The 15,328-nt window shown below is 45.6% G+C and overlaps 1 non-coding gene across 1 annotated transcript; it reads left to right on the forward strand.

Moving 5' to 3' along the window:
- The first annotated feature begins 14,697 nt into the window (after nucleotides 1-14,697).
- LOC142573490 (U2 spliceosomal RNA) lies at nucleotides 14,698-14,885 on the forward strand. Its single transcript, XR_012826341.1, has one exon. It is a non-coding gene; the product is annotated as a U2 spliceosomal RNA (small nuclear RNA).
- Nucleotides 14,886-15,328: the final 443 nt, after the last annotated feature.

Raw genomic sequence — 15,328 nt, forward strand, 5'->3', positions numbered from 1 at the left:
ATTCTGGCCAACCTCAAGTCATGTACAGACTTCGTGCGCCTGTATCTTCGCTCGGCACGACAACGAATTGCACGAAGCTTCTCTAGCTCAATGTCGTATTCCGTGCGTGTGTACATTCTCAGAAGCGAATGTTTCGCAGCCTCTAGGGCACCTTTATGATGTCCTCTAGGCTAGAGGACAAGTCATCACGACAGCCGTCTTCGACAATTGACTTGAACATTGGCCAGTCGATACACTGTGTGACGCCGGCTAACCTGGAGTCCGTCAACCAGCCCTTCAACCCTAAGATAAGTGGGTGGGTGGTCACTTCCCCACCTTTCAATATCCGGAAACCACCTGACCTTTCTATTGAAGGAGCGTGAAACAAAGGTGAGGTCCAGCAGCTACAGTAGGCAGTTCCACGCAGAAAGGTGGGACTTCCATCATTTAACAAGCACAGTTACTGTTCGGAGGCAAATGACCCTAATCTTCTGCCTCTCGAGTTTATCTTAGAGCTTCCCCAGAGATGGTGGTGGGCATCAAAATCTCCAGTAATCACCAAAGGCTGTGGAGTCGCTGTCGTGATTCGCCGTGATCTCTCGCAGTCCAACCGACTTGAGGGCAATATATAGGCTCCAATTAATGTGAAAGTGAGCTTGCCTTTCTTCACTGTCAGGCATACGTATTGGTTTTCTTGGTCAGGTGACACTCTATGATGGACATACGTAAGATTACGTCGCATGAATACGTTGATCTTGCTGCATTCTCCGTGGGAGGCGGACATGAAACACTCATACCCGGACAGTCTGATGCTATCTGATATGGGCCCGCTGATGACGATGACTGGGAACTTATTCATGAACACAAACTGCCGAAAGTCCGACATGCGTGACTTCAGTCCTCTGACGTTCCACTGAAATATCGACGCGTTCCGGACTTCGTCACGAAAAGACGGCTTCTGGAGAGCCATGATTTTAACCAAGAGCTGGAAGTATTGACTCGAAGTGTCCAGCACCTGTAGCGCGCGTTGCTCAGACGAAGACTTCATGTTAGTAACTATAACGCGAATGGCATTCATGAGCGACCGCAGGATGTTGATGACATGGAGATCATCAGCCCGCGTCGCTTCAACAGTTGCCGAAGCCGTCGAAGTCGGTGCATTTTGAGGTAACTTAGCAGGGAGTTGTGCCCTCGGTAGCTCAGGCCATTCTTCAGGATGGGCGAGCCTCTCCGCTTTGTTTGCTTTCCTTGTATCTGTCTTGGTGGCGCAGTGCGGTGATGCGTCAGTCCTCCTGATGGTAGCTGGCGTGTATCTATCTGCAGTTGCGGAATTTCGTGAACGTTTTCCGTGTCGATGCCGAAGTCGCCGAGCAGCGACAGCAGCCTCTCGATGGGTTGAATTGTCCCGCACCATTCGTTTTAGAATAGCGAATTCCTTCCGCACCCGCGGGCAATCCTTTGATGAGGCCTTGTGAGGACCACTGCAGTTAGGGCACTTATGAACATGTGTACTGCAGGCGTATTCTGAATGAGACTAAGAGCACCGCGGGCACACGACGTTGTTCACGCAGACACCCTTCACGTGGCCAATCTTGCAACACTTGAAACACTGGAGGGGCTTCGGTACGAATGGTCGTACTGGATGGCGGACATGTCCTACTTTGACGTGGGAAGGAAGGCTGTCTCCTTCAAACAAAATCTTCACACAGCGTGTGTTTCCCAGTCTGAAAACCCTTTTAGTGAAATTGCCTTCTGTCGTTGGTTTTATCAGTGTTGGCAAGTCGTCATTAGGGATGGCAACGTAAACGTCATAAATGACGCCCGCAGTACCATCGCTGCCTGTAGGGATCATTGACCGCACCTTTACATTGTCGATATCAGTTATATTACATAGGTCTTGTAGGGTGCTGCGATGTAAGACATCAACTGCCAGGACATTTTTACGCGAGTTAACTCATACGTCTTTAATCTCATTTGGTGCGATTCTTTCGTGTAATGAAGAGAGGACCTGCCTGTTAAGGAGCCACAAATTGGTCGCCGGGTCCACGGGCATAAAGAGCAGAGTGTGCGGCCAGGGCAGCGGTGCACTCTTCACGGTAGAAGCACTTGGCAGCGAAGATGCGTGCAGTAGTCTTCTTTTCGCTGATCTACTCATCACGACCTGGAAGTCATCGTCCGACGAGTCATAGCTGTCCGAACATATCTCAGTGGCCTCGCTGTCTGTGTCGCTTGACGCACTTCCACGTTTCCTGGACGCTAGCCGACCTGACGGCTGCACATCAGGAAAGTCCTCGGGGATCTCTTCATCCATTGCCGCAAGGAGGGAGCGGCAGCTCCCAGAAGAGCAGGGAAACAAAGCGAAAAAGCGGAGACAAAAGTACAAGCGTTCTATCAAAGAAGCTTTTACGTCTATCAGGCTGCCGGTTCTCTAAGCGCGCTACACTGGCAGCAAGCGATTTGCGTGCGCGATTCGTAGAGCAGAGCTGTAGAAGGAATGAATGCGCAGCCGTAACTTGCATTCCCAAGCGGCTGTGTTCCCGGAAAGAAAAGAGACAGAAAGGCAAAGCTCATTCGGAGAGTGAGTCGCTCCTCGCCGACAAGTGGTGTAAGCATTACCTGCGTTCTGCGGTGGGTTATAACTTATAGAAGTATACGCGAGGCTCTTTTTGTGAAAAAAAAAGGAATGCTGGTGAAAGTGGCTTCTTGACGCACTGATTAGCTGTTGGTAGTTTAATGTGACTGCACCGTACTGCATCGACAAAGTCCTCCCAGGCTTTTATAGAACCTTGCCATATGGGTTGAATCAAGCTTGCGAGTTGTGGCCACGCCTTGTAAGTTTGATTAAATTGTAACGCACATATTTTGATAGTTGGGCAGAAAACATTGCCTGGGACATCGCAACGGTCCCATTTAATATGTTATTCTTTTTTGATTTTTGTCAGTAATCATAGTGGCTCTCCTTCTCCCGTTGTCGCCGAGATCGGCTGGTCGTGGATGATGGACGCTACAAAGGAATAAAACCGAGTGAAACGAATCCATTATGCCGGTCATAGAGGGTTCATAGCACCATGCGTCTGATATTAGGTGTCCTGGGAAGCCGATAACTACTTTGTGTATTTTTAGTCAAGTTTCTTTTTGTTTTTGTTTTAACGCTTTCCTCTTTGTCCTTTTTCTAACCCCTATTTCCTATCCCAAGTGTAGGGCAGCAAACCAGAGAATGATATCTGGTTAACCTCCCTGCCTTTCCTCTTCATCTCTCTCTCTCTCTCTTTAGTCTAGCGGTCAGCAGTTTATTGGATACGAGATTAGGTGCAACCAATGCTGACATGTCTATGTAAGAGCTTATTCTATGAGTGCGGCTGGCGCTCTTAACGAAAACGGCGAGCAGTCAAAAGATGACTGGTGTGTTGGCATGTGTCGATTACTCACGTACACCTGTGCCAGATGATCGGCTTAATCGGCTTGGTGAACATGCGAGGGGCATGTATGCTTTTGCCCATAATATAATGGAGGTAAATTAAAGTGCGAAGACAATATATTATGACTCGACTTACTGAATCAGTGAATGAAATTTATGTTCTGTTGACCTCAAGGCATCTATATTGCTTGGTTTTTCTTCAGGCTTTCCCTCAAAGTCTAGCGCTGCTGTCAACGCCCGTGGACAATCTAACGCGCGTTTACAGCAGCCGGCGAAGCGGTTATTTGGACAATCTTTTCGATTGCAGTTAGCTGTTTCGTTTATAAGAACATTTCGACAACCCATCCATCAACCGTGTAACTCTACTTAAAGTTCTGAGTAGTGTCTAAATTAATTTTTATGGGCTGTTGCTCCTGCGAAATCTGCCCTGCATGATAACTACAGCGCAATACCGAATGTTGGGGAAATTTCAAACGGCTGCTGGAATGTTTTTGTTAATGGTTCGGAGATATGCTGTGATGTCAAACAATGACAACAGAATGATTACGCGAGAGCATGGCATCCCCATATATGCAAGCTAACGGATAGGCGGAAGACGCTGAGATGTAGTTTGTTGATGTTGTCTCCATTGAGATTAGAATAAAAGGAAATCTCATATGCAACGCATTGGACGCTTTGGATTTTGCCTTTTATTTTTTTCTCACAAACGTCTTTAAAGAGGAAAAAATTGCACGTACATCTTGCGTATGTTTTTTAAAAAATTTTGTCGAACACGAACACTAGAATATTAGTGAATTTGCTAGAGTACTGCACAATTTCCCAAGAAGCTGTGCAGCCTTTGCAAAAAGTTATGAGGTCACTCTGCGTTTGATCAGATTTGTAACAGTGACAGATTTGAATAGTGACAGGACTCTTTTCGCATGCCTGGCACTCGGAAGCTCACGAGTGCAAAGAACGCTGTGCTTCCACACCTCTGTACCGATGCCACAATGAACCTTCTACAGTAGAACTCAAATTCAGTCAAGATCAATCAGGCATATTAGAGGAAGGTTTAGCTCGAGAACTCCGGCCTAAATACATGGGAACAGAGAAACTGCTTTTCTTTGCAACAACTGCACCAATTTTGATTAGGCTTGTTTCATAAAAATCTATGCACGTGGACATCTTTCTGTGGTTATTAAGGGAAAACTAAGGGGGCGAAGCTTCTGCACATGTGTCACCGCGCCCAATAGTCCTCCGACGTTTGACAGTGCCTTTGGTTGCTCGGAAAAGATGCTGAATCGACGCAGCTTCCAAGCGCAACGGTTTCGCGTTTGTCCAGACGCGGAAGGCAGAAGCCGCGAAATAAGTAAACTTTCACATTCAGTGCTGTGTTTCGTCTTATTTAACTGTTGCTAATAAGGAGTTTATGTTTTCTCTTCCCCAGCTTAAGCTAACTTGGATGAAAACGCGGGACTCTTCCCAGAAGCGCTATCACTTGTGCGCGCTTTGCCTCCGTAGCTTTCCCTTCATAGCCACAGAAAGTTGTACGCAAGTGTAATAATAACATGAAGCACATTTTTTATTTAGGCTACCATTGTTGTAAAAATAAAATGAACAAAAAATGCGCAATTAAAGAACAACTCAAGTGCGATGTTTTCAACTCTTTAACCTAGTAACGCTGTATTGCACCTATTAGAAAGTTTAAAACATACAACATTGAAGTATTATTCACCAGTGAAATATAAAGAATTAGAGAATAGGACTTTTGAAAAACCTTCGTCAGGATTGTAGCAATTCTACATACGCTGTAAACACACAAACCACACTTGTCCGTTTGAGATGCTTTAACGGATGCAGCTTAAAAAGCTGCGATATCTGTTTTTGGTGCACGGTTACCGATTTGTAAACATCGGGACTGAGGAAATTCGATGCACTATCTCAAAATTTCGCTTCCTAGACTTGCCAGACTATAATGTTTTCTCTCAAATGCAGCATATTTCATTTAATTTGGTCCAGCGGTTGCCTCATAAACGCAATTCTGAACTTCTGCATATAAAATAATTTCTGTATTTCAATAGGAAGGTTCGGAGCTAGCCCCGAGCTTAACCAACGAAAGAGGATAGACAGTTTACCTATTCACGTTCAAACCATACTGTTTATTATACCGAGTGTTCGAAATTAAGCTTTGTGGGTTTCTTAAAATTAGGCACTGGGAGGCACGCGAAGGCCACCAGTACGAAGAAGTTATGTCGCCAGGGGCATACAAACAAAGTTGGATGATAATTATCGTTGTCAGCAGCCCAATTACCTAAAATTGAATAACTAACTTTTTGTTGAGTGCAGTAAATGGGTATGCTTGTAGTGAAAAGTTATAGGCAGTCGTGTTTCTACACAGTATCAGTTGAAAGAATTCTTCTCGCGTGCCTGTGCTCCAAGATATTGGACTCCAAATTTTAATTGTCATTCGAACGATTACGCATGCAAGAGAGTTACGATCGGCGCGAAGCTCCTCCCTGATGTGACGCGGCTCTTGCGTGCGGCGTGTAGTCTGACAACAGTTATCATGTTTGCCTATGCCTTCGCCCTGTTGTCAGACTATACGCCGCACGCAACAGCCGCGTGAAATCAGGGAGGAGCTTCGCGCTGATGCTAACTCTCTTGCATGCGTAATAATTCGAATGACAATTAAAATTTGGAGTCGAATATCTCGGAGCACAGACACGCGAGAAGAATTCTTTCAACTGACACTGTGTAGAAACACGACTACCTCTAAGATTTCACTACAAGCATACCCATTTACTGCACTCAACAACAAGTTAATTATTCAACTTTAGTTAATTGGGCTGCTGACAGCGATAATTATCATTCCACTTTGTGTGCCCCTGGCCAGACAACTTATTTGCACAGGTGTCCTTTGCGTGCCTCCCAGTGCCTAACTTTAAGAAAACCATAAAGCTTAATTTTGAACACTCTGTATAGCCTGCAATGACACATTTCTCTGGTAATGTGATGAATGAACACGTAAATGTTTAGAAGCTTCACCTTTGTTTATGACTTGGAAAGGGGCTTTAATTTAAGGCCCTTCGCAACTTTTATGTATACGTTTCTCTTCGCTAACACTGTCGGCAAGCGGAAAAAGATATTAAGGCAATCTTCTTCGTTATTGTTAGGCCCCCGAAACATCCGAGACCTTTTGGTTGCCGGAAAAACGAGTGCTTGATGAATACGCCTGCGCGTTTAAACTAAATCTAAACTGTTAATTGATTCAGAGGTAAGTAAGCGGAAGAAATCTCGGTGGCCACTGCGCACTGTCGTACATACAGTAAAGTGAAAATGGCGATCGTTTTGTTTGGACTTGCTTTTAATATGGACAGGCCAAATGTTGCACACCTTCTTCCAGACTGTCAAGAGTTTCGACTTCACACTGCTTCGTGCACGCTGTCGCCTTTTCTGCTTTTAGAAATTCGAACAGCCAGAGATTGCTTCCGTATCATCGATCTTCTACATTACGTTTGCTTCTGGGTTGCTCGTACCCCATACATGCGGGCTTGCCACCAGAAGCGTTTGACTCGCACATTTTTCTTTTGCAGTGTCACCTACACTGTTGCCGTAGTGTTATGTGTAAGGTGTCACAGTACCGTCGCCACCAAATAGCGTTGCGAGCTGCGCGCGACTGTTATACTCATGTCAGTCATTATACGTGCTGCTACGAAGCGAAGAAAAAGCATGCATGGATATTGAATTAGATGAAATTCGGCCTTGCTCTGAAATAGCTTTAAGGTAAATTGGCGCCTTATATCTCAACGAAACGCAAACTTAGTCATTCGTCCATTCTCACAGGCCATGGCGTCGCGCTGCTGAGCAAGAGATCGCGCCGGCCAGAGTTCAACGGGAGAAGAGAGCGAGATGCGCACGTGTATAACCGTGCACTGGGAACACATTAAAGAAGCTCGGTTGGTCCAAATTAACCCGATATGTACTACTACGGCGTGCCTCATAATAAGATTGTGGTTTTAGCCCGTAAAACACCAGAATTTATGTCATCTGTCTATGCGTGCTGGCTATATTTGCAAGCTGTGGTCATAAGGTAGAGAATAGCAGACAAAGAATAGGAGACCTACACTTTGTTTCTGAGATCACAAGCGCCAGGACCTGATTACAACGCTTTTATAAAAACGCATCATTTTGCCGTCCGGCTATGTGACAGTATGTGCCGTCTCGGTATGATAGTTATTGTTGGCATGCAGAATCTTGTGGTGCAAATTTGGTCAAGTGCAGCAAATGGGGTGCTACTCTTGGCGCATAACCGACAAAGCTGTATTGATCGCCTGAAGTGTTGAAGAGACACGTAAAGGTCCCGAAATATTGTAATCAATTGTGACACGGGAAGCTGCTACCGCTCTAGGTTCCTTCTTACAAGTGTCATCCTTACAAGAAATTCCATCCTGCTCTGGACCATTAGAAGTAAACGTCGCTAAAAACGTAATGACAAAGCCGACGTGTTAAGCACGTCTGAAATTCGGACTTTTAGGCAACAATGAAATAACAAATCTCTGGCCCACCAGATGGCGTTGAAGGAAAGCTATACAGAAGGACACCTTGATCTTCTGACTTCAGTGGCAAAACATTAAGGCGATAAAAGATAAGTGAGTGTAATTGATGAATAGTTTTCTAGATTCAATAAGCGCTATATTTATCTAAACTTGCGGGAGGCTTATGTTATGAAGGAATATGAATAAATAGAACAACAAATACAACTATAGTTACAAATGCGGTTGTATATCAAGACAACATCACAATAACATGTAGAACGTGATATGAGTTGAGTAAGTAGTTCACTTGACAAAGCTTCCACGTAACTGTCGTCTTGCTGAAGTACAGTTCAGGGGTCTTTGGCACATCTAACCGAGTTCAAACATAAATATTTTCTGCTCAACGTGCCGTACGCTGTAGCACATGGCTACTATATACTGCAAGGACAGCCGTCACAGTAGATTCACTTAATGTAATAATGAAGGCAAAGTAAACATCTTTACTGAGTTTGGTAGCATTCTAGGATTTTCTTTTAATAATTGATCAGATCGTCTTTCATTGCAGTCTATGTGATCAATCAAGTGCGATCACTTATGATACGCATTTGATTCTCGAGGTTAATTTGAAATTGCGTACAAACGAGCGGTGTTGCAAATTCGCCAGCACATATGCGGGTGCTTCAGTCTTCTGTAGGTATTAGCTCACCACCACGCTTAAACGGCGCTGTTCTCCTGTAATACAATTAGTAAATCATTATTTGCCAGTGGGCGGCTGCACCAGCTTTTATTTTTAGTGCATGAGCTCTCAGTGCTGTTGTTTTATACTAAAAGCGCATTTTTTGTTCTTTTCCTCGCGAAGCGGCTGTTCTTGTAGTGCGCCTACAGGTGGAGTGGAATTGGCTCAGGGATGCAAAATACGAAGAGCCAGGTTTCACATAGACAATGAAAACCGGAGTTCAACGTCCTCCACATCGCGGTTCGTAAATTCAATTAGGCAGAAGCGCGGTGTTTCTGAGCTTTGCGGGGTCGTAAGGTTCATGACCGATGGTATTTTGTGAGATACGCAGCTGCTTGGCTCATGAACAGCTAACTAGAGACAGGCTAACCCTAGCATAGTGTTCGTGAACTTGGCTCTTTTTATGCTTTACCTCTCGTTTATGCGGGGCGAGAAGCACAGTGCTGCAAAAGCGAGAGCGTCAAACAGCTGCGAATGACTGCCTTTTTATGGACGCGCTATAGCGATTTCCCCATCTACAGAGCGACTAAGCCGAAATGATAAGAAATGCAAAGGTATTTGTATGCGCCAGCGTCAGTGCTGTCGCACATTCCTTTGACGAAATAGCCGTAAGCGGAAATTGTAAAACAAATTTTTTGAAGAGGAATTATGCGTTCTAAGAACCCTGTAAGGTTCATTGTAGCTAGTCAAGGAACTCATATCTGTTTCGAAGCATCATATTCGTTTGTGACTTGTTCAGTGATTCTTTGCTCTAACGTGTGTCTCTAACTCACAGAATAGCACTATCCGTTTTTATGAGAACTCCGTCCAGCTAGGCAGCGAGGTTTGTATAAGCTAACAAAAACGGACCGTTCGTCTTCACTGAGAGACATAGCATAGCAGAGCTGCGGCAGTATTTAGCTTACGCCACCAACACCTTATCAGTCGTAACTCTTCAGGCTACTCCAATATTTGAGCTACATGAACGGTTAAAGTGCCGCAATATCTGGTTACACGAGTGATACAAATGAATCAATCAATCAATCAATCAATCAATCAATCAATCAATCAATCAATCAATCAATCAATCAATCAATCAATCAATCAATCAATCAATCAATCAATCAATCAATCAATCAATCATATTCATTTCATGTGGAAAAAATACATAGGCAATCTTATAGAAGTCTCTACCACAGTGCAGGGCCATGGAGGAAACTCCCTGTCTTTCATTTATCCTTTTCATAACCCCTTCCCCGATCTTTTACATTGCCCCTATTCCGTGCTCACAAGCAACGTCAATCTGGAACTGAGCTTAGGTCGACTTGCACGAAGCATTCTAACTGCGGGTGAAGAACTTCGGCAAAACTGACAGTAATGTGGCGCACAACTTGCCGAGTGCCACAATCAAATTGGTTTCTTGTACATGTCACTTCATTGTCACTAGAAAACTTACTGTGCGATGGCTTACTTGCAATCACTTGCGCGAAGCGTTTCAATCACAACCAAATTTACCAACTGGAACAAAATTGAAAGCCATTCCACTCTGTCAAGGTGGATGACCAGTGAAGCTGTGTATGTGGGCCCCTTAATGGCGAACTGTCTGTTGCCGTGCGTCAAACGCCGTATTTCATTTTTTTTTTCATTTATTATACCCCTCAGGGCCAAGGGCATTACAGAGGGGGAGTGGTAAATACAAAAGGAAGACAAAGACAGTTATTTACATGAGTGTTTAAATGGCACCTGTATATACAATATTAGCTAAGGCTTCACGGAACTGTTCATAATTAATAAGGCCTACAACTTCGGCGGGAAGATGGTTCCAGTCACGCGAGGTTCGCGGCAAGAATGATTGTGAAAAACTTTTAGTGTTGCATGACAAAATACCAACTTTGTACTGATGATCAATGCGACGGGATACATAAATTGGATGGGGGATGAGGTGATCTCGTAGGGTATGGTGATGGTACAACTTGTGGAAGAGGGCAATACGAGACACTTTTCTGCGAGATGCCAGCGATGGGAGGCAAAGATTAGATTTCATGTTAGTTATACTCGCTGTGCGGTTGTAGTTAGCAAGAATAAAACGTACAGAGTTATTTTGAACCATCTCGAGGTCAGTGATTAGATTTTCACGAGCAGGGTCCCATACCGGAGTCGCGTATTCGAGTTTGGGTCGTATTAATGTTTTATATAACAAAAGTTTCAAATTAGTAGGTACGTTGAAAAAGTTGCGACGTAGGTAGCCAAGCATGCGATTAGCGTTTTTGATTATGTTTTCAGTATGAAGAGACCAGTTCAGGTTAGAAGTGATGTAAACACCAAGATATTTATATGAAGAAACTGATTCCAACGACATGTTGTTAATGTAGTACGACGGTATTATAGATGTTTTCCTAGAAACACGCATGACTTTGCATTTGTTAATATTGAGCTCCATTAACCATTCATTGCACCAGTTCCCTATCGTGGTAAGGTCTGACTGAAGTAATTCAATATCGTTAGCATTGGTAACTTCTCTGAAGATGACGCAATAATCATGCCTTCCATAAATGGAAGGCAAGGCGCGACTAGTCGCTCCTCCACGATGTTGGGCCTCAGAAGATGATGAGGCACGGGGAGGTATACATAAACATGCGGGATGACACCTTTTACTGCCGAATTCCTGACATAGAAAAGACGCACACGTCATCGCACCCCGAGCCGAGGACACACTGCTTCACCGTAGCCAAGGCGATCGCGCGTTGGTCGACGTCCTGCAATGAGTAATGATTGTGAGGTCACTAGGAAACCACAAGCGGTTACGATCAACACAGGCCAAACAAAATTGGTTCCCCACAAACTCCCTCTGAAACTATCGAAAAAGCAATCGCAGAGGCATTGAAAACATCCATCTGCTCGCTTACAAGATCAGCAAGGCGAACAGATTTGGACAGGGAACTGGAGAGGCTGCGTGTGGCACGCCGACAGGCGGAGCGGAGGTATCGGCGCACGAAGTGCGTCTGGGATCTGAGGGCTTCACGACGCATACAAAAGAAAGTCCAGCGTCGCATGGATAAATTGCAAGATAAGCGATGGAAACCGCTCTCGCACATATGGAGAACGGTTAGGGGTCTTCGCTCCTTTCCGCATCAAAGGAAGCCCTTCGCTGCTCTGGCCCTCTACCAACTCCGCTCGGAACTTCAAGTGGCTGAAGAGTTCTGTGCACGCGTTGCTGGGTCCGTGGCCATCATTATTGACGCAGCATTGAATGACATCCCTGAGGCACGTGTACAAGAAATGAACGTGCTATTTTCACTCGAAGAGCTCGATGTTGCGTTGGCGACCTGCAGGCGTTCTTCGTCACCAGGACCTGATGGCATCACGTATGCTGCCCTATGCCACCTTGGACATGACGCACATGATGAGCTGCTAAACTACTACAATGAATCTGGGAAAACGGCGTCGTTCCTAAACAATGGAAATCGAGCCGCTTGTTCCCCATTCTGAAACCTGGAAAATCTCCGCTTGAGCTCTCATCATATCGTCCGATTGCGCTTTCGACCTGCGTCGGAAAAGTGATGGAAAGAATGATTCTTGCTCGCTTGGAATGGTACCTAGAGCGATTCAAGATCTATCCGGACGCCATGACAGGCTTTCGTCGAGGTGGCACGTCCATCGACAACGTCATTGACATCGTAACATGGGTCCAAAATCAACAAAGCCTCAAGCGCCTATCTGCGGCACTTTTTCTCGTATAAAAGAAGCATACGACAACGTCGCCCATGAGGCCATACAGAACTCACTTGAGGCTGTTGGAGTTGGTGGCCGGATATATAAATGGATTCGGGACTATTTGACTGAGAGGCGTTTTTTCTTACAGAGCGAAGACGACCCAACCTCAGACCATTACATCTGCCGTGGTGTGCCGCAGGGTGGAGTGTTGAGCCCTATTTTGTTCAACCTCGTCCTGGTAGGACTAGCGGATTACCTACCGCAGACAGTTCATGTCTCAATATACGCCGACGACATTTGCATCTGGGCCTCTGTGGTGACTCGCCCTCAGCTAACAGCCAGGCTTCAGCGGGCGGCAACCATGACGGCGTCTTATCTAAGAGAACAAGGCCTCAGTATGCGTACTGAAAAGTGTACATTACTTGGTTTTACGCACAAACAAATGTCATTGTATCCTGTTTCCATCAATAGTCAAGCTGTATCCTATGTTAAGACGCATCGCTTTCTGGGCGTCATCATTGACCGCAACCTCTCGTGGAGCGCTCACTGCGTCTATCTGAAGAAGTTAGTCGCCATTGCTCAGGTCTTCAAATTTCTCTGCGGGAAAAACTGGGGTACACCAGTCCATTCTATGTTGCAGCTGTACAGGGTTTTGTTTCTCGGACTCCTACGTTACAGCCTACCAGTGTTGTCAAATGCATGCAAGACGAACTTTCACGCCTTGGAGAGCATACAAGGTCAAGCCCTACAAACGTGTTTAGGGCTGCCTCGGCGCACCTCAACAGCAGCAACAATCGCCATTGCGGGAGATCATACAATCCAGACACATGTAACCGTCGACTCTCGCAGAGCGCACATTCGCCATTTATCAAAGATCCCCGACCATCATTTGGCCTCCCTACTAGCCGAGAGAGAGAGACCTCAAGCGACCTTTTCACGAGTGATTAGCGCTCATCAAGAGTGCATACCGGCATATTTTACTCCGGCGGCGAAGCCTGCCTCACCCCTGTGGTGCCTGCGACAGCCTCAAGTGAATTTTGCTATTCCTGGAATTACAAAAAAGCCCAGTCATCCATCGCCGGCTCTGAAGCAACTTACGCTCCTATCACTGCACCAGACGTATCATGACCACATTCATATATATACTGATGGTTCGACCTCACCTACCAGCTCAACTGTCGCTCTCGTCGTTCCAGCCAAGAACGTTACAGTTAAATTCAAATTGTCGCACACGACGACATCTACATCGGCAGAACTTGCAGCTCTCCATGCCGCTATGATGTACATCACCCAACAGCCAACACAGAAACGGGTCGTATTTTGTGACTTTAAGGCAGCCCTTCACAGCATCAAGTCTGCATTACGTCACAGAACTTACGAGCAGATGATATCTGACATCAGGGAAGTGCGCCACCATGCTCTTGAAAGAGGACACCACATTATATTTCAATGGATCCCTGCTCACTGTGGCATTGTCGGCAACAACCTACCTGACAAGGCTGCCCGGTGTGCCCACGAAGATACCAAGATGCATCCAACACCTTTGGCGAGGTCGGACGCTGCCAGAGAACTTCGCCTACTTGCACGCAAGAAGTCACAAGATCTCCGAATTTCAACTGTCTTCAATTGCACATTACGTAAACTGGACCCCACGCTACGGCTACAACTGCCATCTAGCCTTTCCCGCGGTGAAACAACCTTGTTGTGTCGCTTGTGGCTGGGAGTAGCGTTCACGAACGCATACTCCTACCGTATGGGAATGGCCGACAGCCCGATGTGCGACTGCTGTGGGTGCGAGGAGACCATCGAGCACCTATTGTGTACCTGCCCTGCTACGATGTCCAGCGCCTCTCTCTGCGGGCAACATTACGCTGACTGGACTCGAGACCATTCACCGAGTGAAAGATACTCGGACCATGGCCACACCTGTCACTTGCTCGAACAGCGATTCGTGCACTAGTGCAGCACTTGAAGTGCACCGGCTTAAGAGACCGTTTATTGTGTCCTTGTGTATGGTGTCCCTCCCACACGTACTCAGTGCTTACTCTCTCATTTTCTTTCTCTTTCTATTCCCCTTTCCCCCAACCCCAGTGCAGGGTAGCAAACCGGATGCTGTTCTGGTTGACCTCCCTGCCTTTCCTATCCTTGTTTTCTCTCTCTCTCTCTCCCTTTGAAACTTGGCCGTTGCTCCGGGGAAACGTTCCAAGTTTGCGAGATCGGGGCCACATGGACGGTTCGCGTTTCTTTCCGCCTCGCGGTCCTGACGGGCAGCACGCTCACGGGACCGCCACCACGGTAGAGCGGCAGAAAAGGAGGAGCGCGAGCGCTTGCAACGCCGGCAAAGAGAGGGCGGTGCGAACGAAGCCATGGTGACGCGGGTCAAGGTGTAGTATCTATTCTTATCAGCTTACTATCTGATATGGGTTGTATTTGAACTTAAGCTATTAAACTTATTTTTGCAAGCTGGCGGAGTGCTTAAAGCCTGCTTCAACTCCACCGCGGGTAGGCCCGGTATTGCAGTAACTTCGGGATCGGCTCACGCATAGGGAGAAATTCTCGGTCTACACGGCTCTTGCCCGCGGACACGTTTTTAATCGGAACCTAGCAAATACAGCTTCGCTGCAATGTTGCTGCTACTGATTACGATAATAATAATAATAATAATAATAATAATAATAATAATAATAATAATAATAATAATAATAATAATAATAATAATAATAATAATAATAATAATAATAATAATAATAATAATAATAATTGACACACATCCAAAAGCAAAACAAAGAAACAGGCCTGTCCAAGTACACGAGGACTTGTGCGACTAGGCCCGGCAGAGTCGGTACAGCGATGTGATTACATATTTACATAAAAAGTGAGAAGGTAGACATTTACATAATAACACGTTTTTTTCAACTTTGAGAAGAATGTTTGGTAGTATTACCCGCTAACAGACAATGACGTAGTAAGTAAAGAGAAACACATAAA

The sequence above is a fragment of the Dermacentor variabilis genome, chromosome 2 (assembly GCF_050947875.1).
Source record: "Dermacentor variabilis isolate Ectoservices chromosome 2, ASM5094787v1, whole genome shotgun sequence".
NCBI lineage: Eukaryota > Metazoa > Arthropoda > Arachnida > Ixodida > Ixodidae > Dermacentor > Dermacentor variabilis.